The sequence below is a fragment of the Manacus vitellinus genome, unplaced genomic scaffold (genome assembly GCF_001715985.3).
Source record: "Manacus vitellinus isolate BGI_N305 unplaced genomic scaffold, ASM171598v3 scaffold_21_pilon, whole genome shotgun sequence".
Taxonomy (NCBI): Eukaryota; Metazoa; Chordata; class Aves; order Passeriformes; family Pipridae; genus Manacus; species Manacus vitellinus.
Window position 1 is genome coordinate 2115557 of NW_021939546.1, and position 24652 is coordinate 2140208.

General features: G+C 38.6%; 1 long non-coding RNA gene across 1 annotated transcript in view; it reads left to right on the plus strand.

Moving 5' to 3' along the window:
• Window positions 1-11426, plus strand: part of LOC108639575 — a 90838-nt gene extending 79412 nt beyond the window's left edge. Inside the window, exon 4 of the long non-coding RNA XR_001920590.1 lies at window positions 11321-11426. This is a non-coding gene — a long non-coding RNA (uncharacterized LOC108639575). The remainder of the gene's footprint in view (window positions 1-11320) is intronic.
• The last annotated feature ends 13226 nt before the right edge of the window (window positions 11427-24652 follow it).

Consider the following 24652-nt stretch of genomic DNA (forward strand, 5'->3'; position numbering starts at 1 on the left):
AGACCATGGAATGTTTAATTACTGATGCCATTACTAAAAATAGCCATAGCAAAAGGCACGAGTTAATCTTTTAGAGAAATGTTTGGGGAATGGGGATTAGGGCAACTTGTTTTAGAGCATTATTTCCCTAAAGGTTAGAATCTATATAATTATAATAAAATTATAAAAAAGGATTGTCTGCCTTTTTGTTTTGTATTCAGACAGTGGGAGCATTGTACCCTTATTAAGTAGGCATTGCTGTTTCTAACTTCTTGTATATTTTTCTTAGCCCTTTTATTTCATAAGCTAATCTTCAGCTTGCTTGTAAAATTTTGATTGTTTGATGCCAGTTTCAGAGGTGATGTGTAGTTTGGATTTCCTTGCATTTGCTCAGATATAATGAACCCAAATTATGGCTAGTGAGATTTGTAAGCGTATTGCAAGCTGGGAAGGAATCTAAGTCAATAAGTGTAAGGTGATCCAGAAGGTATCATGCCTTGAATGCAGTGTATACTGAGAGCATACTCTGCTTTAACTTTGATGACTCCTAGACTCTGATGAACTTTTGGGTTAACTAGAGTTGCAGTGACCACTAGATTTTTATTCCTCTTTCCTATTGAAGCTCAAATATTTGTCTTGTGACACCTTTTCTTATTGACTTGCCTATCTGTACTTTAAATTACTCAGCTAGCAGCAATAATTAGATTTTTACATTCTTGAATACAGATCTGTGTCAGAAGACTCAGGAATATCAGACAAATGAATTTTCAAAATAAGCCAACAGCTGAAGAAATAGAACTAGCCTAGTGACCCAGTAACATGTCTCCACATCTCTAAAAGTTTTTGAGAACTTGTAAAATTCAAACTGCAACTGAAAAGCACCATGTATCCCCAGGCAGCCTTAATTTGCATGATCAGCACTTACTCAGCAGAGTACCATAGGTATATGAGACCTTGGTGTATTAAGTGGGTCACACTTAACTGTCCTTGAACAATTTCTCCTATGTATTAAACATAAACAAGCTTTTTGTCATATTCAGCATCACTGTTTCTCTTTTCTCCACACTTTCTTTGATACACAGTAATTTTTCTATAGGAAATTTTAAAGGGACACAGTGAATATGTGATGCCACTTCCCTCCCATAGTCTTGTTTAAGAATTCTGCACTTCTCTCATTTCATATTCCTTGTGATTTTTTTTTCCCGAGAGCTGGATAATTCCATTTGAGCAAAAATTTAAATTAAAGTTGATTTTTATAGCTGAGAATGTTGGACAAATTACACAGTCTCTTTTAGTTTCCTAAATAGCCTTTGGAGTCTGACTGTTCTTCTCCTGTCATGTAAATACCCTGTCATATAAACCCAATGCCCATGATCGTTGTCTGTTGGTAACTGGAAAGAAGATGCAAGAGACCACTGGATTTCAGAAGCTGCAGAGGGAAACTGCTAGCAGAGTTCAAATGTAAATAACAGTGGCAGGAAAATGTTCTTTTCTCTTTCACAATAAAATCCAAACCAGTCCTTCTTTAACACCCTTTGGTGTTTTCCTGTTAAATAAAAGGCTTCTTTATGTTACGAGAGATACCTTTCTGCCCATTAAATAACCTTTTCAATAGCATCCAGTAAACCTTTCTTGAAAGCTAGTAAGTGGTTTTACACCCTGAACAGTTTTGAACAGAGCTCCATGAAGTCACTGTATGCTATGCCAAAATTTAAAACTTGCATTCAGTGAAGATAAAGAGGAAGAGAATGAAAAAAAAAACTTTTAACTTACATTACACAAAGAAAGCTTTTAAAAGCATTATTTTTAGGCATGCTATTAGCTTTGATGTAATTAGCTTGCTGTTAAAACTATTGCACACTAATGTCTGAATGAAAGGTACTATAATTAAATTATACATTCTATTTGCAGTGCCTTTCTATTTCACAGATTTGTAAGTCTACAGTCCTGCATATGCAAAAAATCTGGGTTTAAATCACCCATTTTCCAAATCCCATATATTGTGCAAGCTTGGATGTCAAAATTGAGCATTACTTTCTGTGAAATATGGGGTGATATATCAGCAAAAGAACCAGGTTTGTTCAAGATTATTTGAAATTTGGCCCATTCTGTGTGAAAATCTAAATACATGAAAAGATTCAATCCTAGTGGAAATGGACATTCCAAATATATACAGGACCTAAAGATCTCTGAAGCTAAAACCTTGAATTTTTGGTGTCTGAGTTTGAAATAACATCTTTAAAAAACCCCTCAATTCTTTCAATTAATATTTTTTTTCTTTTTTTTTTTTTTTAAGGAAAGTCTTAGTATTACTCACATTCTTTAACAGAGGGTTCAGAAGACACTTTTACTGACAAAGTGCCTTTAAGGACTCTCTTGAATATATTACCTCCACAGTGTTCTTAAATTTGACTGCCTTAAAACAGTCAAATAAGTTGGATAACTCCCTTCAATGTGTTTTCAATTGCAGATCATGGGACTTTCATCCAACAATTTTGAAGAGATAACTTTTAATTACAGTAATAAGAACCACATGGGCAATGATTGATGCAAACCTGATGTGTTCTCTGACTTTATTAATCTTTTTAATTAGAGGCAAAAGAATGCTTTATCTGTTGAGACAGAGAAGAGATGAGTTGTGATGATCTACTGCACTTTTATGACTTAAAAAAATTTGATTGCTCCCCAGAGGTGTGTGTTTACCTGGGTACAAAAGGTGAGAGGAGCTTGCGCATTTTCTTTTCCAGCTTTGCTTACCCTCAGCTCTGTGTGGTGTCCCATATGGCACCATACTGTTGAGATTATGGTAGTCTCAGTTTCACTTCAGTTCTACAAGCTGCTTATAAGGAGAGTTTACAAGCTCAATTAGAGGACAAGAAAATGAGAGGCAGTTTAACACCACTATATGAGCAGTTGCTTGCCAAAGGATAGATTGTATAAGATGTTGAGAGTGAGGTGCCTTATTCTTTAACTCTCCTTAGCTTTAGGAGCTGAGACAGCTTAGCATGTCTTGGGTCCACTGTGGCTGTGGTTTGAAGCAGTTGTAGTGTAGGATGGTGTGAAACACAAACAATGTCGATTCAGGTGCTAATGTGGGTCTTTGAAACAGATACTGTGAATATTTTACCTGAACTGGCTTAATGGATTCACTTGCCTTGAGTGTACAGAAGGTCAGATTCATTTGCCTCTGTGGCTTGAGATACTTTGCACACTTACAGGTAAGGTTTAGGTTTCACATGTTTGCCTGGAGTTTTTTTGTTTTGCAAGCACTCTGAGTAGGATTAATGGCTGTGATGCAAAAACAGCACAGAGGCTTTTCCCATTTACTAGTGTTGTGATTTATTCTTTCATATTATATAGTGCCAATAGTGTACCAGGTGAGTTACTAACAAGTAACGGGAAGGTCTCTCCTCTAGAAGGTTCATATTCTAACAAAAAATGTGACATCTTGGGGCTTTGTAGACAGGCATGAAGGCAATAAAATATCTGGACAGGGAGGGAACAGAAAACTTATGCACACAAGATGTCAAAGACATCTATATCAGCACAGAAATTGGTGAAACTTCACAAAATGTTCTGTAAACTAACAAGGAAAGAACAGCACATGCTTTTGAGACCTGAAATTCTGTAAGCCTCCTGCACTGCTTCAGCAATAGCATGTAAATGACATGGATTCCAGCCAGTGTTGTGGCTTGGTAGTCTGTGCTCACATGTTAGGATGCTGACTTTGGGCCTGATCCAAACGCCTTTGAAGTCAGTGGAAGACTTTGAACTTCAGTGAGTGAGCTGCAGAGGTGTTTTGAGGTGCTTTCTTGTGCCAGCCTATTTGGAAATATCAGTGAGAACAGAGAAGGGGAGAAGTTCAGTTTCTTATACCACTATATCAACTCAAAGAAGGTAAAGGGAATTTTTGTTGATTGTTATTATTTTTAAGAAGTATTTGCCAACATATCTTTATGCCTGTCACCGCATAAGAAAATGGACTGGGTTTGGGATAGGGGATGTAATGAAGAGAGAAGGGCAGTTTGTTGAGTGGCCTCACTTTGTGAATCTTTATTTGTGTGGTAGAAGTGGGCATGCAACTCATCATTTATATAAAGGTTACGTCAGATATGGTCTGCTTTAAAACCATTTCAGACAACCTTTAAGTAGACCTACTAGCACTCAGTGCCATTCAAACTGTGACCTTGTCTGCAAGTTAGTTCCCTGTGATTGCTTAAGTGGTGATACTTGCAGCATAGAACTGGAAAAGTTAGGCCAAAAAAAAAAAATTGGTCTTGCATTACACTTACTGACAAAATAGTTGTTTAGCCAAGCCCATTCATCCATCCTGGGTCTGGACACAGTAACTCTCTAGAACTGCTTTGTAATGTAACAAGAGTGGCAGGAGGGAGTTGAAATGCTCAGAAAGCCTACATTTGTTTCAGTCTGTCACACTCAGCACGAGGATGTATGGTGAAAGCATGGAGAGAATATTGCATTTTGGGATTCCTAGAAGGGTGCCCTGGCATATATTCCTACACACATGTTTGTCATATCTAAATTATTGAGCAATTGAATTTAGTAATAATGACTATGAATTAACCATCTGTCAAAGATAAGGAATATCTGCTTTAACCCTCAGGCTGCCACACGTGCCTTTATATGGTGCCCACAGCATTCCTTTGGTTGCCAAAGTGGAAGTGTGGCAGCACCCTGTGGAAGGGTGGGAATCCATTCCCTTCCGCTGTCTGGAAAATAATTATAATTTTGCTCATTTGTTTCAGCCAAACTTTAGCAATATCAGAATTGTTTCTGCAGATTGTTTTGATTTTGAAAAAGAATGAATACTTTATGCTGCAAATACATTTCAGCTTTTAAGGTCTTTTTTACTTATCTTTAATGTTACCTGAGAAGGGATGTACATAGAAGACTTAGAACTGAAAACTGTTGGATTTTCTACTTAAATTGCCCTCCGTCCTCCACTTCAATCCATCATCTAAATGAGGCAGTGTATAATTTTAAAAATGTTGTTCTACTGTATCTTCAAAGAGTCCAGAGTAGTTTAGAGATCATTTGCCAAATGTACTTCCTTGCTGTGTACTTCACCCCTAAAAAAAAGCTTCTAAGGGAAAAAATTTAATAACTAATTTAGAAAGTTAGCAGGCTAACTGGTGGTCATCAGTGTGGTGGGATTTTTTTTGTTTTGTTTTGTTTTTTCCTGCTTAGATTGAACTTGTTTCTAAGATCTCTTCTTCCACAGATTACTAGTCTCTACTAGATTTTTCTGTAAGTACTAGTTAAAAATTATAATGATAGTCCCATTAATTCCATCTTGAGCACTGGCTGGATGATATTATGTGGATGTAACTACTAGGCCTGTTTTAAAATATGTATATATAACATATATATATATTTTTTATATATATATATATATATAAAATACAATATATTTTGTATATAATATAATGTATAGGGTGAATATTTTCAACAAAACCTATCTGTTTGTTTGCTGAGTCTTTATTGAGACAACCTTCACAGAGGCTGTCAGTAGTCTAGGAAACGGGTGTCTGTAGCATGCGGGAAAATGCAACTTATCCCTGGATAGTTTGGTTTGAGAGTAGGGTTTTGGTTTTGTTTTCTTTCTTTTAAAAGTGAGCTGGTTTCACTGCCCCCTTGCTCCTTTTCAGTCTTTTCTGATGATCTTAAGTTCTCCTAACTGGTCCACTTTGACCTTATAACTTGTAGAAACATCCATATGGAAAACATCAAGATGCTTAATGACTTTCATGATTTCTTTGGGAGGGGAAGAGGGAGCAGGGGAAACAAAGTTCATTCATCGTACAATAAGCTCATTGGTATAACTGAAGTGATCAGTCTTCTCACCTGTCTCCCACGGTAGCAGCCTCCTTGTGGCTTGGGAGTAAACAGCTGACTGGGCTGAGGAGAAAGGTTCTTCATCCCTCGCCATGGGCTGTGAAAATCTGAGCAGGTCAATGGCTGCTGATAGTTTTACCAACTTGCAGAGTTCCTGTATATCTCCAGCTCTGTGCATCATCTTTGGAAGAATCATCTGCTCTCTGTTTGGAGCGGTTTCATGTCCCCTCTGCACAAGCTTGGACTGATGATCTAAGCCCAAGCATCTAGCAATAACTTGCAGTACTTTCTCTTTCCATAATGAGAGATTGCAAATGTGCTGTCATCTGCATATTGCAGAGTCTGCTCAGTGACTATCTAGAACTTCCCTCAGGTTCAGATCAGAATTTCTCCATTTCCACTTTGCAAGGCTGTGTTGCTTCTTAATACCTGAAGAAAATTCTGAAATGGAAAGAAATACAGGCAACACAAAAAGAAATAGAACTTTTCAATATCAGCTGAAGTGATCACAGGTTATGGGCTATGTTTTTAAAAGATTTCTCTCATTTGTTTCATGAAGAGTCACATTCCTTAAGTGGTTAATTTGGGCCACACTGTGCCTTATGTTTCAACAATAGTTCTTGCTAATATACAAGAATGTAGCTTTGTCCTGCAAAATATTGTACAATGCACTCCTTTAAACAGTCTTTATCTTGCAGTTTTAGCCTTCCCCCACCCCCCTTGAAATGTAGGTGGTCACCCAAAGTAAACAGAATTCCTTCTACTCCCTCCACATCTGCTATGTGTTATCTGGCACTCACCTCTGACCCTGATATTCATCATAAGAATAAGAATTGCATCCTATTCAGCTGCTTGTGTGCACTTTAACTCCAGTGATCACTGACTGTTGAAATAGTATGTGCTGGGAGGAGAAATTGCTGAGACAGAATTAAACAGAATTCTAGAGATAAACAGGTCAGCACAGTATACTGGGGGACAGACCTTGGTATAATTTCAGATTGTACTGGCTAGTGACTGCAATGAAACAAGTTGGATACTAACTCTTAATGAGAAGGATTTTTGAATTCTGATTGCAAGCCACTGTATCAAATGACATTATCCATCTTCATAGAGAGACAGTATGGAAGCAGTAAGTTTAAAAGTATGTTTCTGATGCAAACTTCTGTTCATTTAATAACACCATCCTCCATGACCTAGTATCATTCAAGGAACTAAGTAAATTTTGGTGTGACTAAGAGTTTTAAAATCCGATCCTAAATGTGAGGATCCACATTTTAGGCAGAATACAGATCTGGTCTCTGTGGCCCCACCAAATGGAACCCCTCTGAAATTTGCCTTTTTCACAAGGATGATCAGAATTACCTTTTGGACACTGTGGAGGAAGAAATAAAACTGCCAATTTCCTTACCAAGGGTGGATCGATTAAAACTTTGGGAAATTTATCAGCCTCCCTACCTCATCCCAAATCCTTTTGATTTTCAGAAAAAAGATTTGGGAACTAACAATGTTGTGAGACCAGCGTGGCTTACCGGCTGCCACCACTGCTCTTTGGTGCTGCAAGACTGCTTACAGACAAACAAAACCAAGACCTCCTTGTACCAACATTTTGGGCCGATCTCTGTCATCCCAGTGAAAGCTGAACCAGCACTGACACTTCTATTCAGAGGGCCATCATGTGGCTTACAAGCATCTAGTAATGCTCAGTGATACTACTGATTATCAGGATTTGAATAGATTTTTTTTCCCTTTAAATTGGTTATGCTTCTTCACTTGCCAAGTTTGTTTCCTTGAGCGTATCTGTATTTATATTTAGCAAAATTAACAAGGGATGAAATAGGTGCTGAGGATGTTAATTATGTAATTATACGAGCAAAGACATACCGTGTAATGGGCAGAGAAGAAAAATGACAGACTTCACATGAAGAAATTAAATCCCATGTTACATTTTTTATTAGGGTTCTGATTTTTACAGTGTTGCAAGTGGTCACTGGTGACCTCAAATGTAAGGGTGAAGAGTTTTATTTCTTGTTTGCATTTATTTAAGTATGCACATGTACATCTGATATGTATTCACATTAGTTGGATTTTTTATCAGCAGAGTAAAATATGGGAGGCAGGATTCTCATGCAGGAAATCATTTGTTTGAAAAAGACTGTAAAGTGAAATGAAAAGGATCGTATGAACCTTGGTGGTATCTAAGTGGTTTCAGTTTGCACATTGTTAAAAATCATGCAGTGTCCTTTGGTGCCCTTTCCATCTTGTTTATTTTAATAAAGAAGACCAGTTAGTCTGAAAGGTAGTTCTCTATCGGAATTGACTTCTGATCACTCTATCACTTCACAATTCCTTGTACATCAGGAACACTTGAAAGTGAACGCACATGTTTGTGAGGATTTTTCTTTTCCTCTGGAGAGATTCAATTATTTATGCTAGAATTATTCTTATTGTGAGTTATTTTTATAATTGAATCAAAACTGTGCAGGCTGATACAGCCCCAAGTTACTGTTGTGATCTGAAAAATCCTCAAAATGGCTGAATAGAATAACTTTGTCACTTGTTTGTCATACCATTTATGACAATGGGTCATTCCATAGATGTCTAAAATGATCTTTAGCCACGTTTTATGAAGCCAGAACTGTAATCCAATAACAATTTTCTGGCTAAGTGCTTCTCAGTTGCCACTGGGGACTATCTGCATCACTGTTGCTGCTCTTAAAATGAGTTTAAGTTAAAAGGACACAAATTTCATATTTCTTTCCTTATTTTCTTGAGAGTAATCTAAGAAAATAATATTTTAAATAATTGCATTCTGGTTCCTGAGGGACATCAGCATAATTGCATTGAGGATACCTTTATTTTTTTATGCATTTATTTATTAAGAAAGAACTACATTCCATCTGTAAACCAAGCAATTGGTCCACTGGCACAAAACAATAAAGCAATGAAACCTCTAGTTCATTAAATTGGAATATGGGGATTGAATTACTAATTTAGCTTGGTTTAAATTTCATGTTATAAATTATAGGATTCTAAGATGTAAGGGAAAAATGTATCCCGAGATGTAGACTACCTACAGTTTCAGCCAGGAGCATTTATATAAGACTCAATGGAGATGAAAGAGGGAGAGGTATTGAAAACCAAGGCTGGCTGGTGTGGTTCATCATTGGTGGGCACATCACAGAAGGCACAACTGAAAAAAAAACAAACAAACAAACCAAGAGAACACAAACCCTTATTTAAATTGAGAGTACTCTGTCCGGGTTAGTTTTAAATATGGATAGTGTGAAATGCTGGTTTGTGAAACTCTGCAACATGAAGGTCAGGTAACAGAAGACATGAACAATGAGAAACAAGAGATGCTTCATAAACCTTTGGTGGTTTCATTTCATTCCTATGTTATCTCTCCCACAACCCACTCTAGTGTTTTATTCAGTGTAATCTTTTATTCAAAACTTTGTTATGAATTTCAATCTGCTATTAAGCTTGATCATTTTAGCTTGATTTCTGTGTTTAGCAGTCTCTCTCTGGAGCTGCCTGTAGAAGTAAATACAAAACCTGTATAAGATAATATGTTCTCTTCAGAGTTACTATGTTGACTGGATTTCTACTATTGGGACCTAGTCCTTTGATTTAGGAGTTGAAGTATGAACTGGCTTTTATTTCAGCCTTCAAGACCTCAGGCAAGTCACTTTCTGTGAACAGCGTGTGCCTCAGTGTTATTCTTCAAAAGCTGTATTCATTTCCTTCTGGAGTAACCCAAGGTGTTTCACAAAGGCTGCCCCCAGATTTTCTGGGGAAATATTAGCTAATCTTTCCCTTCCTTACAAAAAATGGGTAATCTAAGCCACCTGTACAGTAATCTGTCATGAATATTCAGGAACTGACAATTGATTTAATGAATTTGAGATGATGTGATGTTTCCAGCATTGCTGCAGTGGAGCCACACTTACTATGAACTTAAACTGCCTTTCTCATTCTTCCACTCTGTGGGGTATTGTTTGGAAACCAAATAAACCCTGCAGGGTATTTGTCTCTATTCTGTACCATATCTCACTTTTTACAGGATTTTAAGGAAGTCACTACAGTAATTTAACACATCTATGAAAGAGGATGTGACGTGCTTGTTTCACAGTCTTGCTCAGGTTGAAGGTGCTATCGTGATGGGGCTATTTGTCTGCTAGAAGCGTAGGCTTTCTTTGCAGAAAACTTATCAGTTATTGGATTACTGATTAGCATATTTTGAGCCACCATTAATTCCAATACATAAAATTAAAAATCAAGGTTCTTCCAGGTTAAAATTTCCACTTGCTTCATGGGAGAGGTGATTTCAGTTTCTTCTGTCCACAAGAAGTGGCCTGCTCTGCTCCAGCTTGGAGTCAGGTGAAGGCTATAAGCCCTCAAGCGAGTCAGCAAGAAATGAGGCACTTTCTTGAGTACCAGCTCTCAGCTCAAAGCAAGGCCAGCTTGGATCAGGTTCCTCAGGGCTGCTTCTGTCAAGTTTTGAAAATCTCCAGTGGCAGGGATTGCACAGTCTCTCTGCCATACATGTTCGTATTTTATTGTCCTATTTTATTGTCGTATTTTTTTTTACTTTTAACAATATTTAATTGCAATATTCCTTGTTGCAACTTGGTGTCCATAATCTCCCATCCTGTCACTTGTGCACCTCTCAGAAGAGTCTAATACACACACTCTCTCTCTCTCTCTCTCTTTCTCTCTTTGTAGTTATACTACTTACTACTTCAGACTGTGTTTGAGACCAGCTAAAGTTGTCTTTGTTTTGGTGAACCTTCTCTATCTTGCAGAGGTTCAGAATTTTAAAGAAATAGTATTCTGCCTTTAGTAGTTGGACCTTTAATTTTAGTATTTTGTTAAACCTCATTTAAACTTGATTGAACAGGTTGAACTTCTGTGTAAGAATCAGGTTTTCTATTTCAAGGTCTGCAATGTGGGCACACTTGGGCTCTGCAAAGTTGTATAATTTGGATTTGATAATCATATTATTGAAAGCTGGTTTATGAAGGGCAGGCTTTTGCAGGTTATACTTTTGCTTCAAAAACTCATGACACTCTGAGTGCATTATCTCACTGAAACTGTGTGTATTTCCCTTGAGGCAAAGGCTGAACACCATAAACGTTGATTGTTTCCAAAGGCTTAGGGAAGCCCAGGGACCCTGAGCTCTAGTTTATGCTGATTGTCCATAATGTATTTGAAGTTTATCTTTCTATACCTCATTGACTCACAGTATATAATATGTTTGTATAATATGAAAACTGTAAATGGGAGAAAGGTGCCAATTATTGAACATGAAACAGATTTCAGGGTGCTAAGACATTCATTTTTCATTACGGCTCTGTCCTTGCTATTTCTGAGTTCTGCCAGGAGGATAATACTAGAAGATTTTATGTGTACTTGGCTGGACAAGATATTATTTAAGTAAGTTTAATTACTAACTATCTCTTTTGTTTCTGTGGGTTTCTTCTAGTGTTCTCAAATGGGAGATAATCAGATCCGAAGAGTATTTACAGCCCAGGTAAGTCACACAACTGATTATATGCAGTTTTTGGACAGTATTTATTGATGTGAAACTGGCAATCTGCAGATCAGCAGAGCAAGGTCTGGTGCTCTCCAACTGCTGGGAATGTGAGAAATACAAAGTTGGAGAATACAGCACGTAACTGTGAGTCATTCTAATGTTGACAGACCACTTGCAAGACATGAAACCATATCAGAGAAATGAGTCCTTTTTTCCATATCAGCTCTCTCTTGAATCTCTTCATTGAAACACAAACTTCCAGGTCTTTAAGTCATCCTCACATGCCAGATGGAGTTCAAGCAGTTGTTTCCTTAGCTACAGTTTTGTGTATGAATTCCCTTCTCTCTTCTGTGGACATGTACACTCCTACAATCTCCAGTCAGTTGTCTCCTGCCATAGAGAAGTGTAAAAGATGTTTTCTTCCCCTACCGTGAGAACAAATAAGGGGGTGGATTTATTCTGTTATTTGAATGGGGTTGTTCTCTAACCTGGGAGTAATGAGGCAAATTGCTTGAAAAGTAAAGGAAAGAGCTTGCATTTCTCTTTATTGTGTAATAGAAGCTATTTCTCTGAAATATGTTGCTGAATTATGTACTTCATAGGTGTGTCTGTGAAGAAATAAGTAGCTGATCATATTGTACATTTGACTTTAAATGAAACAACAGAAGTGAGTTGATAGATAAATATTGCCTGAGAGTTTTCCCTGTCACTAATTCTTGACAACAGCATATTATCAGATTAGGAGTATTTTAACATCAGAGTAAATTATTGAAAATTCATACTGGACTGTGCTCCAAGGAGCTTCCAGTAACCTCAGTCAGATGCAGCCCACCTGGGAGGACCCTGTTGCTTAGCTGCTCATAATTATGTGTATTAATCCCCTCATGAGTGTCACATGCAAACCACAGCTCCCATTATCTTTTCCCTTTCCTCACATCATCCTTCTTGTCTGACCAATTTCTGACTTTCTCCATTGCTGCTTTGAAGTGGGTTTGCTCTTTTCAGCTCCAGCGCAGGCATTTCTGCATATACAGCTCCCAGCTGTGTTCCATGGGCCTGTATTCCTGATGCCTGTGAGGACCAAACAAAGCATTACTGTCTATAGCACAAACTATATGAGAATACATCTGGAAAAGGCAAATATCAGCTACCTGGTACCAGGGAACCCACTGTGGATGAAGAACTATTGTAAGGAATTGTGGCAAGAGGACAAAAAATCTGTCCATTTTAAGTTGCCTTTTTTTTGGTTGGTTGGTTTTTTTACTTTGCCATGACAAAGTAGGAGTTTTAAGCCTACTGCTGGGACATCAGTTACTTCCTGTCTGAGGTATAGTATTTAATATTGAATTATAGTATTGTGGACAGGTTGCGAAAGGGCTCAGTGCTGTGAATTTGGTTTTGTAGCCACGTAAGTGGACTCTCTGCTATCCTGCATATTTTGCTTAGAGTTCTTTTGTTCTCTACCAGTCATCTGTTGGTGACAGGATGGAGTTCAGTTTTCACAGAATCACAGAATATGCTGAGTTGCAAGGCACCCATAAGGATCACTGAGTGTCAACTCTTAGCCCTGCTCAGGACCATCCCCAAGAGTCATAACGTGTTTTGACAGATGAGGTTCAGGACAGGAGACTGTTTCTCAAGTAGAAGAGATCTGTGGGCATTTGCTGTCCCTGAGGCTGCTTCTGTGCTGTCTACTCTGTCTCTGGGCCACATGTACAGTGTGAGTCCCCTAAATCTGTCGGGACTCTGGAGGAGATGCATTGCTTGTCTCTTAAACACTGTCACAGACTACATGCTGGCTATATCTGATCTGTTAGGCTTCAGGCATCCATCAGTTCAGCCAGGGTCCTCTTTTGATCCTCACATTGCTTTGTATGGCAGGTTTCAGGGCCTCAGAATTGTTACTCAGATGACTGGACTTGGTATCAAAATACAGGTGAAGCACATAAATTAAGAATACTGGCAGCTAAGAGCAAAAAGGGAAAGCAAGGAGAGGATATTGCAAGCATTACTTTAGAATGAGGGGAAAATTGCTTAATGGATTAAGTAACCAACATTAGGGTAGGAAGGAGATTTAAAAAGTTTGATGTGGTGCACGCAAGGACAGTTCTTAAAAACTTAAAAGAACAATTAATTTGTGCCATAACACACCTAAACCAGATTGTTTCAGCACACCTAAAAAAGGTTGCACCCTTTTTCATGTCGGGAGTAACATTATATATTCATGCCGGTTTTTTTCCCTGAGAATCTTGAACATAAAACACTGTTCTGCACATTTGTTTTTTATAAAGAGTGGATTTAGAAGGGATGTGGGGCACTGGATGTCCTTTTTTCTATGTTGATATTATGGAAGCTGCAGTTCTAGTTTTGCTCTGACCCCGTATAAACCGTACCAGCATAATGTTGTTCAGCCACTCACATTTTTAAAAATGCATTTGATAGCCTCAGTGCTATAGTCGGGAAAGGCAGCCCTCTGGTTCTGTCACTTCTGTTAAATGGCACTGCTTTAGACTAACTGGCAGTAGGCTTTTTTCTACTCACCAGGATCTCCTCAGTCATCAAAGGCTCCTTCTTTGGCCACACCACAATCATTGTGACAGTTCCAGGTAAGAGTGTTTGGCAGGGATAGCTCAAGGGTCCATTCTTTAGAGAATGTTTACTTTACCTGACATATCTTTCCTGGGTGCCACAGTGATTAGTCATCTGTATATTATTTAAGGGAAGCTAAGGAATACTATTCTTCTATATAAGAAACAGCTAGGGGGGTGTATAATAAAAATAAATAAATAATTAAAACCCATCAGCACTGAAGATGATGTGCTGGGAGAGAATTAAAATAAGTTGCACAGCAAGCAAAACACTGTGTAGAACAGTGTGTGCATGTGTATTCTAGGTAGGGCAGAGAATATTGACTGTCATCAAGATTGCCTGAAAATTCTCACTTATAAATTGCTGTAAACAGGATTTTTAAATTAATTTCTTCACAAACTGTAACTGTTTGGATTGATAATTTCCAATTTAGGCTTACTCTTGGGGCAAAACATTTGGAAAGACTATGATCAACATTATTTGGCTGTTTCTGGAAAGGAAAGGAATATGTGTTGCTCTGTATAAAATTCTGAGCATTTTTTTCTCCCCCTGAATTGCATCTTTCTTTTTTTATTTCATTGTATCATCATAATCATCTGTCAAAATGGGGTCTTCTTTCCTTGAAGTACTGGTTTCTGTTGAGAGAGATGCTATTGTTGCCTTATTCCATGAGCTGAAATGATAGGGATCTATGCAGTGACTCTAAATATTGCTAGTGATGCTATTGAGCCAGAGGCTTATCACTAGGATTCCATGCTATGGCGTTCAGAGCTGGATAGCTATGAATTTTTAGAAACATGGTAATTTACAAATAAAAACTGAGATTATGAGTTGAGAGTTTAAAATCAGGATGAAATCTGCTGGATAATGCAAGTACAGTATTCAATGAGCAGTTCAAATATTTTGTTCAAGTATTTCAAATCCAATATTTTATGTTTTTGCTCTTTGGTTAAGTGTGTGCCTTCAGGCCCTTTTTAGTGCGTGCTTTTCAAAACTTGCTCCAGAGACAGAATTATTAATTTCCTCTTAGTTTTCTGTAGCACTCAACACTACAGTGCTTCAGAAACCATTAATGAAGTTATTTTCACAACACTCTGGTGAAATGAGGAGAAATTATTGTCCTCATTTGACAGGTGGAGACTGGGACACAGTAAATCAAGGTTGAAAGTACCTACTAATTTGGGAATCCAGTTTGAGGCATCCTGCTCCTATCTTTCCCAGAATATTTAAGGTTGGGTACTGAGCTGAAAGCACAGTAACTTCAGCTGCATTCCTGATGATCAGCACTTTGAGCAAGGCAGATCCCAGGTTTCAAGCTGGGCATGGAGCACATGAGGAACATATAGTCAATGGATGACCTTGTGTGAAAAGCATGGTTTTAAGGAGTTTGTCCTGTATCTCATAGACTTATGACAAAAACAGATGTAGACTGCAAACTCTTTGGGGCAACTTTTAAACTACCTTAAGTAGGAGACTCTTTTTTTTTTCCCTTTCTTCCTGCATTCCTCACTCATTACATAAGTCTGAATGTCAGCAATGCATGGGGCAGCCCTTCTCATCCTCAGGCAGCAGCCTTCTGCCCTGCATTGAGTCATGCCACAGACAAGTCCATACCATGCACTGCATAAAACAGTGACCTTGAGGAAAACTCAGTTTGTGATTATGTAAATGTACTGGTTTCGGTTGGTATAGAGTTAATTTTCTTCACAATAGCTAATATGGGATTAGTTGCATGATGTGTTTAACCAAATGGCAAACTCTTGTCCTGTCTTTGATCACAAACACTAAAGTTTGAGGTGTATCACTGGAGAGAACTATGCAGTACTAATAAGATAGTGAGTATACTGTTATAAAATGGCTCTGCATATGTTTGCATAGGCAGATAAAGTATGAACAGTGATGATTACCACTTAACTGATTTCCTCCCCTTCCCCACCTCTTGTCCCTTGTTGTATACCTAGATCCCAAACATTGTAGAGTAGGGACTACTATGTTTTGCTTGTAAAAAACTTAGTGGTCTTGATCAAGGGACCTCTGTTGTTTTGGTAGAGTCCCTCTTTGTTCACGTTATTCATGTTACCATCTGAAAAAAGTGTGTTTACTATGTAGACTGTCCTCTGTGGACCTCAGAGGTGGTAATCACTGACAGTTTGTTATGAGTATTGTCCACCTAGAATGCTGAAGGGAGAATTGTGATTTGTTCACTAACTTTTATTTCTCTTCAGTGACTTTAATGTGTTCTATACTTTTCAATTTACTAAAGTGCTAGTAGTTTATTAAAAAAGAACATTAAATTGACTGGTCTACCTGTATCACAGGACTGTTGTGAAGATTAATAATTAGATAATGTTTATAAAGCACTTTTTATAAGTGAGAAGTGCTATAAAGTGCTAAGTAATATTATTGCAGCATGATAGAGATCACAAAACACAAGTGAATTAGCTCTAGGTTTAATCCTTATAAGGCAAAGCATACCAGGGGCAAAATAACATTACAGTTATTTTTCTTACATCCAGCACTTCATTAACTACCACATAGGATTATATAACTCTGTGAGAGTCTAACTTAGTACTAAGTTTGTAATCATAGCAGGAAAAGTTCTCACGGGTTTTGCAGGCAAGACTTGTATGTACAGCCTTTAAGGTCACACAGAGTTCCTCCAGCTATGCAGCATTAGTGCCTCCAGTTGCATGTAGGGACATCACTGCCCACTTAGGCACTCTACACGTTAACCCCTATCACACAGTGCCTCTGTCGAGGCTGGATAATACATGGCACTAAATACACGTCTTCCCTGCATGTAAAGTGGCATAATGCCATTGAATGAATACAGACATCTGTGTCTTCTCAAGATTTTACCATGCTTTCTCTCACCAGCTCTTTTCCACAGTTTTGGTCACTCTTTAATCTCTGCTTTTCCTCTAAATTTTTACTGAAGATGTGAGAAAGATGCACCCCAGCAAATCCATCACTTGTTTTCTGGCTCCAGTCAAGTCTTTAATGTCTTTGAGAAAATCAGTCAGCATTTTCTTTCTTCTTTAATTCTCACTTATTGCTTATCTTGCTGCAGGTGGCCTACTACTACTGCTGCAGTCATTGCTTTTCTGGAGGATGTTATAAACACAGAATATCTTCTCAAGTCAAATTCTAGTGCTGCCTGTTTTCTGCCTCATCCTTTGTAGGACAGTCTTGAGCCAAAACCATGAGAAGTAGCATTTATTACTTGGTAAAGCTACCTACTGAGAAGAGGAATGTGAAATAGCCTCCCCAAAGAAGTGGTGTGCCAAAACTATGGAAGATGATCTAGGCCGCTTTTCTGGGGTTCTTTTTGACTTTTTTTTTTTTTTTTTTTTTGGGGGTGGGGTGTGTCTTGTTTGTCTGTAGACAGCCTCTTAAATCCTGGCTGCTGGTATGTGGACTGACTCCCTCTTAATTTTACACTAGCCACCCTAGTCTGATTGAAGCATTCCTCTGTCTTATCTTTATTTAAAAAAAAAGCAAACAAGTAAATTTACACCAAAGCATCATGTCCCTCAGTACAGTTCACTACTAAAGTACTGTGATGAGTTTAATCAGTTTCTTTGCTTCTGAAATGTGCAAAATGTGTGTTAAAATGTCAAGTCTTATATGAAGAGTGCTGAAGAGAAACCAGTTTCCTTGAGCAGCACATACATGAGCTTCAGGGAAACAATTTCTGGACAACTCAGACAGGTGTTTGTCAGGATCTAATTGCAGCTCATTGAGCAAAACTGCCAAGCACTTGTGCTGGGAGAAACGTGCAAATGATAGAGCTCACAAGGTCATGGATACCTACCCACATTGTTTAGACATCCTCGACATTCCCTGCTTCAGGCAGTCTCAGGAAGGTGACATTGGGGTCCTCCGTAAGAAGGATTCCATCTGCCTTCATGTCCAGATGCTGACTGTGGCACATCCAGATACCATGTGGGCTAGAACAGGTGAGAGGCTGGTGAGAACCACAGCCCTGTGACCTGCCCAGGTCCACAAGTACATTCATATGTGCAAGGCTGCCTTGTGGGACTTGTCCATGAGGTAGGCATGTTGGCCCTCCTGTGGGAAGCAAGGCAAGCAGAGGTCAACTTGATCATAAGCACAGCCCAGTGTCTCTTGTACATACTGGTACTTACTGTAACTTTTAGAGGTGCTAGAATGAAAATGTAGATGAACAGGCAAAAGATATGATTTAAGGACCCACTGCTACATTTCTATTATACTTGTGGGTTCATGCAGTGATACAGTTTCTGTGTGGGTAACACAATGAAGAGAGGGGACTGTAACTCTGTAAAGAAAAGAGAAGCTCCACCTTGCCTAAATTGGAACCAGCTGACTCCAAAAACCAACAGGGTGAGGAGGGGATTATTTATAGTCAAACCAGCAAGGGGAGGATTATTTATAGCCAAACCTGGAAGCAAGGCGACAGGTGGTGAGGAGCACTTGGGTCAGACAAAGACATCTGCTAGGAATGTCAGCAATACAAAGGTAACTGTATTCAGTAGTAAATGATCGGACAGAAATTACAGCTGACCTGGAGGAAGAAAGATTGCAGAGGCATATTTGAGGGAAGTAACAACATGTCAGACAAAGAGATTAAGTAAAAGTAGGCATGCTGCCAAAAATAAAACCTATGTAACAATGAGATCTAAAGTCAAAAGCAGGTAAACTAGGTGCCTGGGGATGGAAGAGGACTGACCTTCACAACGTAAGTTTGACTCAAACGGTTGATACTAATGCCATATGGAAGTACATAATTATTAGCTGGACAGAGTAGATCAGATGCAGGAGTATTTCAGTAAATGGCTATAAATGACGTAGAACAGACTAGCCATGAGGCTGGGATGTAGATTTCTGCAGTCCAACCAGCTAATATTTCTCAGTGAAAAGGTATACAATAACTTGACTGGAAACTGCTGTTCTTCTAGTGCAGTGTTGTTAAATATTTTAGGAATATCTAAACTTTTTTTAAGTTCTCTGGTGCGGGGCTATTTTTAAATCAGAAAAAAATTCACCAAACAAACAAACAAAAAAGTTGGGTTTATACTACTTGTCTGCTCAGTGTTGAAGATCTGATTCTTGTTCTCACTGATGTTGCTTGCTGTTACTCTGGCTGTATGTAACACAGACAGAAATATATAGAGGCCTACTGCTTGAGTGCAAAAAGGGGTTAGTGTAAATGAAAATTGTTCCCTTCCTGTGTGGTTGTGAGGAGTAGCGTTTAACCCATTTACAAAATGGTTCTGTATGGCAACAGGCCAAAGTTCAAAGAAGCAGTTTCTTGACAATTCAGGTGATAAGGCTGAAGATCAGGTAGTTCTTCAGACAGGCACAAATGGAGAGCTCTCAATCGTACATTAATAGCTTCAAGGTATCTATTTACACTTAGTAGTAGTAGCCACAGTATAATTAGGTTTCATGTCTTTGTGAGAGAGCACAATAACCTTCGTGACTCAACACTGGGAATTTACTGCTGGACTCTTTAAACATTCTAAAATGTGCTTTTGGGACATTTTTAGTGTCCAAAGAAAATTCAGTGGACTAGAAAAATCTCTCATATTATCTTCTGTTCTGGTTATTTTCTATTTTATATTTTTCATTATTTCTTTTAAAGTTAGAGACATAACAAACCTAGACATAGTTAAATAAAGGAAAGACTTGGATTATAATTCAAAGTAGCGAAAGTTGCAAAATGAGGAACTCTGAAAAGGGGAGGATTGTTTGGGAGAGGAAAGGGAATGACTTGAAAAGCAAGAAATAGAGAACTGGTCAAATGAAATTTCATGCATCTTATAATTAACATATAGAACTCATTAGCATAAGATATCATGGGAGCAGAGAACTTAAGAGGGTTAAAAAAGATCAGACATTTGTATGGATAATGAGAGAATCCAAATTACATTGAGTAGAATAAGAACATTAATAAAGATGTAAAACCTTATGCTTGTGGGCAGGAGCCAAACACATATGGATGGGGTTCCAAGAAAACTTCTTGCTTGAGGTAATTATTCCATAATATTCCCTGTGGATTGTTTTGGGGTTTTTTTGCTTTCCTTTGTAGCGATAGGTTCTGATGCAATTGAGGATCTGCTGAGGAACTCTGTTCCTTTGCATTTATGCTTCTGTAGGAGTGGCGAAGAGGGTGGCACAGAAATATGCTCCTGTTCGGTGCTTCTCAGGAGGAAATGACTTTTAAGCAATTGTAGAGAACACAAGCAAAGTTACCTTGCTGTAACTGGCATTAGGGCCTGGCTCCTCAGTTGTGTGGAAGAAAGACCTGGTCAAGTTAACCTTAGCTCTCAGCCCCCCACCCCCAATGGAGCCAGGAGTGAATTCTGAGCACTGCAGAATATAGATGGCTTTCTGCAAACCCATTGTAATTTTACCCCCATCTTCTCCTTCAAAGTAAGTTTATAATTTGAAGTATGTAAGGAGCCTATTCATGCTCAGAAGCGATGGTTCCTCATGTATAATCTGCCTCATACCAACACATGGGTTGCAGGTTACAAGTGGTCTGTAAGTGGCAGTGCATGTTAGGTCTGTTGCCTGGGGGTCTCAGTGCAGCCCCCAGCCTGCCAGGTGAGCCAGCACAGCAGATGTGCTTTCCACCCCTGCCTTCCACTGAACCAAGGCTGCATCCAGCCACATGGTGGTTTGCTTTCCTGACCTCTGTTCTGCATGATGAGACAGACAACTCAGGGAATAACTGAGAGAATCTTGCCAATTAAACATGACAGTAGGTTGGTGCTCGTGGTTTTGTCATTTCCAAAGGTAATGCATTTAATCCTGCCTTTCACTGTTGCTGGACCCTATGGCTGCTGTAGCCACTTCCAGGCACTGAATTAATCTGAATGAAAATACGGATGAAAAAGCATAGTAGCCACACTATATTTATTATGAATTTGACAAGGAAGAAGAAACTGCTTCAGCACTGCCTCCTTTTCATACTTCATATCTCTAAAAGTAACCAGTTAATTACATTCCATGGTTGCTGCTATTGTAATATGTGCTTATTTGAAGTGCAAAGATAATCATCGATTGTATACTCTTGACTACACTATTAATGGTTTCAATACCCACATTGTGTTTACATTTTGCTTTATAACTAACACTTAGCCATTGTGGTTTTAACATGTAGTAATTCAGTGAATTCTGTCTCCATGTAATGCCCTTGCCATTTCATTCTGCGGTATTAAGTGTTGTTTTTCTAGGAAGGTCTTGAAATGTGGGGCATTATGTATGAGTTATGCTAATTTGTTAGGGCAATGAATACATTAATTTCATTAGTAAATGGCCTCAAAGCAATAATTACCAGTGTAGGTGTGTCAGAAACGATCATGTTCAGTTTTGCCAGTTAATTATTAAGATTTTGTTCTAAGGGACCCAGATTTGACATCCTGCTTCAATTTAGCCGTAAATATAAGTCTGAAGTATATTGGGCTGAAAAAGTCTAGCCAAGAACTTGTTTTGCGCTTAGAAATTTCTACATTTTGTCTAATTGTGACTGCCAGTAAGACGCCAAAATAATTAGTGTCAGTGATATGAGGTTTATATTATACCTCCCAAAAAGGCACATCATAATGAAAATAGCAATCACACTTCGTTATTCCTCTCATCTTGCCTTATGTTGCAGAATGCTGAATTATTCAATGGCAGTATTACTTGCTAGTGCAGTATTAAATTTGAAATGGCTGCAGTTTATCGTTAAAGCTGAAGGGTGATTTTTTTAATGGAGTTTACTTCTAATGGCCTAATTAGGTTTCTAAGTTATATTGGTGCACTTCTTGAACTTTACATGACTAACCCTGTAAAGGAGACAAATGGAGGCACCTGTGCACCTGAATTACTTTCCTTAGATGTGACCCTATTTTTAATTACAGTCACCTGTTGAGAGCCCCTAATAAGCCACTGTTCAGTAATAATGTGCTTTTAGGCACTTTTTCCAAAGGAAACTTGAAATTGAGGAAGGCCAATGACATCCTGGCTTGTATCAAGGATACTGTGGCCAGCAGGGCCAGGGAAGTGATTGTTCCCCTGGGCTCAGCACTGGTGAGGCTGCACCTCGAGTGCTGTGTCCAGTTCTGGGTCCCTCACTTCAAGAAAGACATTGAGGTGCATGTCCAGAAAAGGGCAACAGACCTTGTGAAGGATCTGGAGCACAAGTCCTGTGAGGAGCGGCTGAGGGAGTCAGGGGTGTTTAGCCTGGAGAAGAGGAGGCTCAGATGGACCTCATTGCTCTCTACAACTCCCTGAAAGGAGGTTCTAGTGAAGTGGGGGGTGGCCTCTTGTCCCAGGTAACAAGTGACGGGATGAGAGGAAATGACCTCAAGCTGTGCCAGAAGAGGTTCAGGTTGGACATCAGAAGGAATTTCTCCACAAAAAGGGTTGTTAAACATTGGAATGGACTGCCTGGGGGGGTGGTGGAGTCACCATCCCTGGAGGCACTCAAGAAATGACTGAATGTAGCATTTAGCGCTGTGGTCTAGTTGACAAGGTGTTGTTCAGTCAGTGGTTGGACTTGATGATCTCAGAGGTCTTTTCCAACCTAATTGATTCTGTAAAAAGTTGTGTACATGAGCTGAGATCCATTTCTCAATTATTAAAGTGATAGAAAATCAGACTCTTCAATGTTTCATATTTGTGGTCTGCTTTGTAAAATAGAACCACAGAAAGAGGGACAGAGACCCTCTGTTCTTATCACTGAACCTACTTACAGCTGCTTTTGAAACTTACTGTACACTTTAAATTGCAAGGCTGAACTTTTCAGATCACTACAGAATAATGCTGGAAAAAAACAGGACTGATAACTGTTTTACTGTCTCTTTTTAGTTATATCAGTGAACACACTGCACTACTCAGTTGTATCATAGGAAAATGTGCCATATATGGAGGCAAAGGACATATACGACTCTGTAGGTTTCCCATCAGTGGACATGAATAACAGGTGCTCACAGCAGCTATTTCAGCTCTGAAATACGTTTTGTGTTGAGTGCAGGACTCCAGCCAAGCTCTTTAGATTTAGAGCACAGGCCATCATTAGTCGAGTCCAGTAAGTATGTGCTCTGCAGAGTTTGCTTGCTTGACCTTATTTCGTAATCCCAGGCAGAGTCGCTGCATAATGATATTACATCCCACTTCTTAGATTTACAGATACAAAGAGTGGGTGTCTGATTGTGGATCTCTTCTTTTGCATGATTGGTAATTTTCCATTAGTTAAGCTGATATTCAGTTTGCCTTGGGACAGGTACAAGCAGGTGCAACTGATGTCACAGTGAGTTTTGGCAGGTGTCTGGGCAGCCTGGTTACTTTACCTTCTTTCTGGTCAAGCTCCTGAGAAGCCTGGGAAACTGCTCAAGGAAAAACAAGTGTTGTGCTGTTACTACAGAAATTGCAGGCCAGTGTATCTGTTTCTCTTACTGGATGGCTTTTATCCTCAACTGCTTCTTTGCTGCTCTAGTATTTAGGGACTCGGAGGCCAAGGGAAGTGAGAGGAAAATGAGTCTTCCTGGTTTATTAGGCAATTAAGTGAAATGTATTGACAGTTAGTATCCCAACAAACCTAGAGTGGCACAAAACTATCAGAGTAACTTAGGAATGTGATTCACCACAGAGGTTCTGGAATATGTAGACAAAATTCCTCCTTAATTTTTATTCCCAAAAGATAAATCCCCTGGGAAATCAGTTTACGTAAAGAACTGTCAAGAGCAAAGAATGGGGTTTTTTTGCCCCATGATCAAACATCCTAGCCTTTAGGGACCGTGTTGCCAACAAGTTTGTTACTTACCTGCAGTCTTATTTTTTGCCATGAGTATTAAGCTTAAACATATAATGATTGATTTAATATTTATGCCGTAGTTTAATAAGAGTTAGTGATGTAAGGGAGCTGGTTACAAAGATATACCTCACTAGAAACTCGTTTACTTACAAATCCAAATGCTAGGTAAAATAAACAGCTTGGCTTTCTACTGACGTTTTATAGCCACCTTAAGAGAAGGTGGGGAGGGGGGGTTTTGTTGCCATGTGGGTTTAATTCATGAACTTACAGTCAGAGTGCTCAAAGTCAATACAGTAGTTGAGCCAACTTTCTCAGTTAAATTACAAAAAGAGAGGTTTGTTGGTTTTTTTTACCAAATACAAGGGATCAACTGCAGCTGCAAAGAGGAAATTTAGAATTATCATCATACTAGTATCAGAAGGTCCTTTATATTTATAGCTTCATAAAAGTTCACAGCTAGAGTGTTTGCTGCCAACTCATAAAAGAACTAATGAAAATTTCTGCAGATCTTTTTTAGTGGACAGTGATTTCTTAATCTCCTAAATCCTGATGAATTCTTATACTCAAAACATTTGTAAAAATGGATGGAAAGGGACTTCTTGATGCTTTAATAGGGTAAGTCACATTTAAACTATAGGACAAATTGTGCTACAGTTTTACTGGAATAATATTGCCATACTCCAAGTGTATCCATTAACACCAAGAAGACTGTGGCAGTAATATTCAATTAAAAAAAACGCGGTAACACTATCTAACCTTTGTGAAGATAAATTGCTCTATTTTTTGAATTAACTTTAAAATTTTATTTATAATCATAAAAATCATTATTGTTTCAAAATTAAAAAACTGTCATTAACCAATAAGTTTCTTTGAGATAAGTAGTATTTGGCAGTAATGAAAACCTT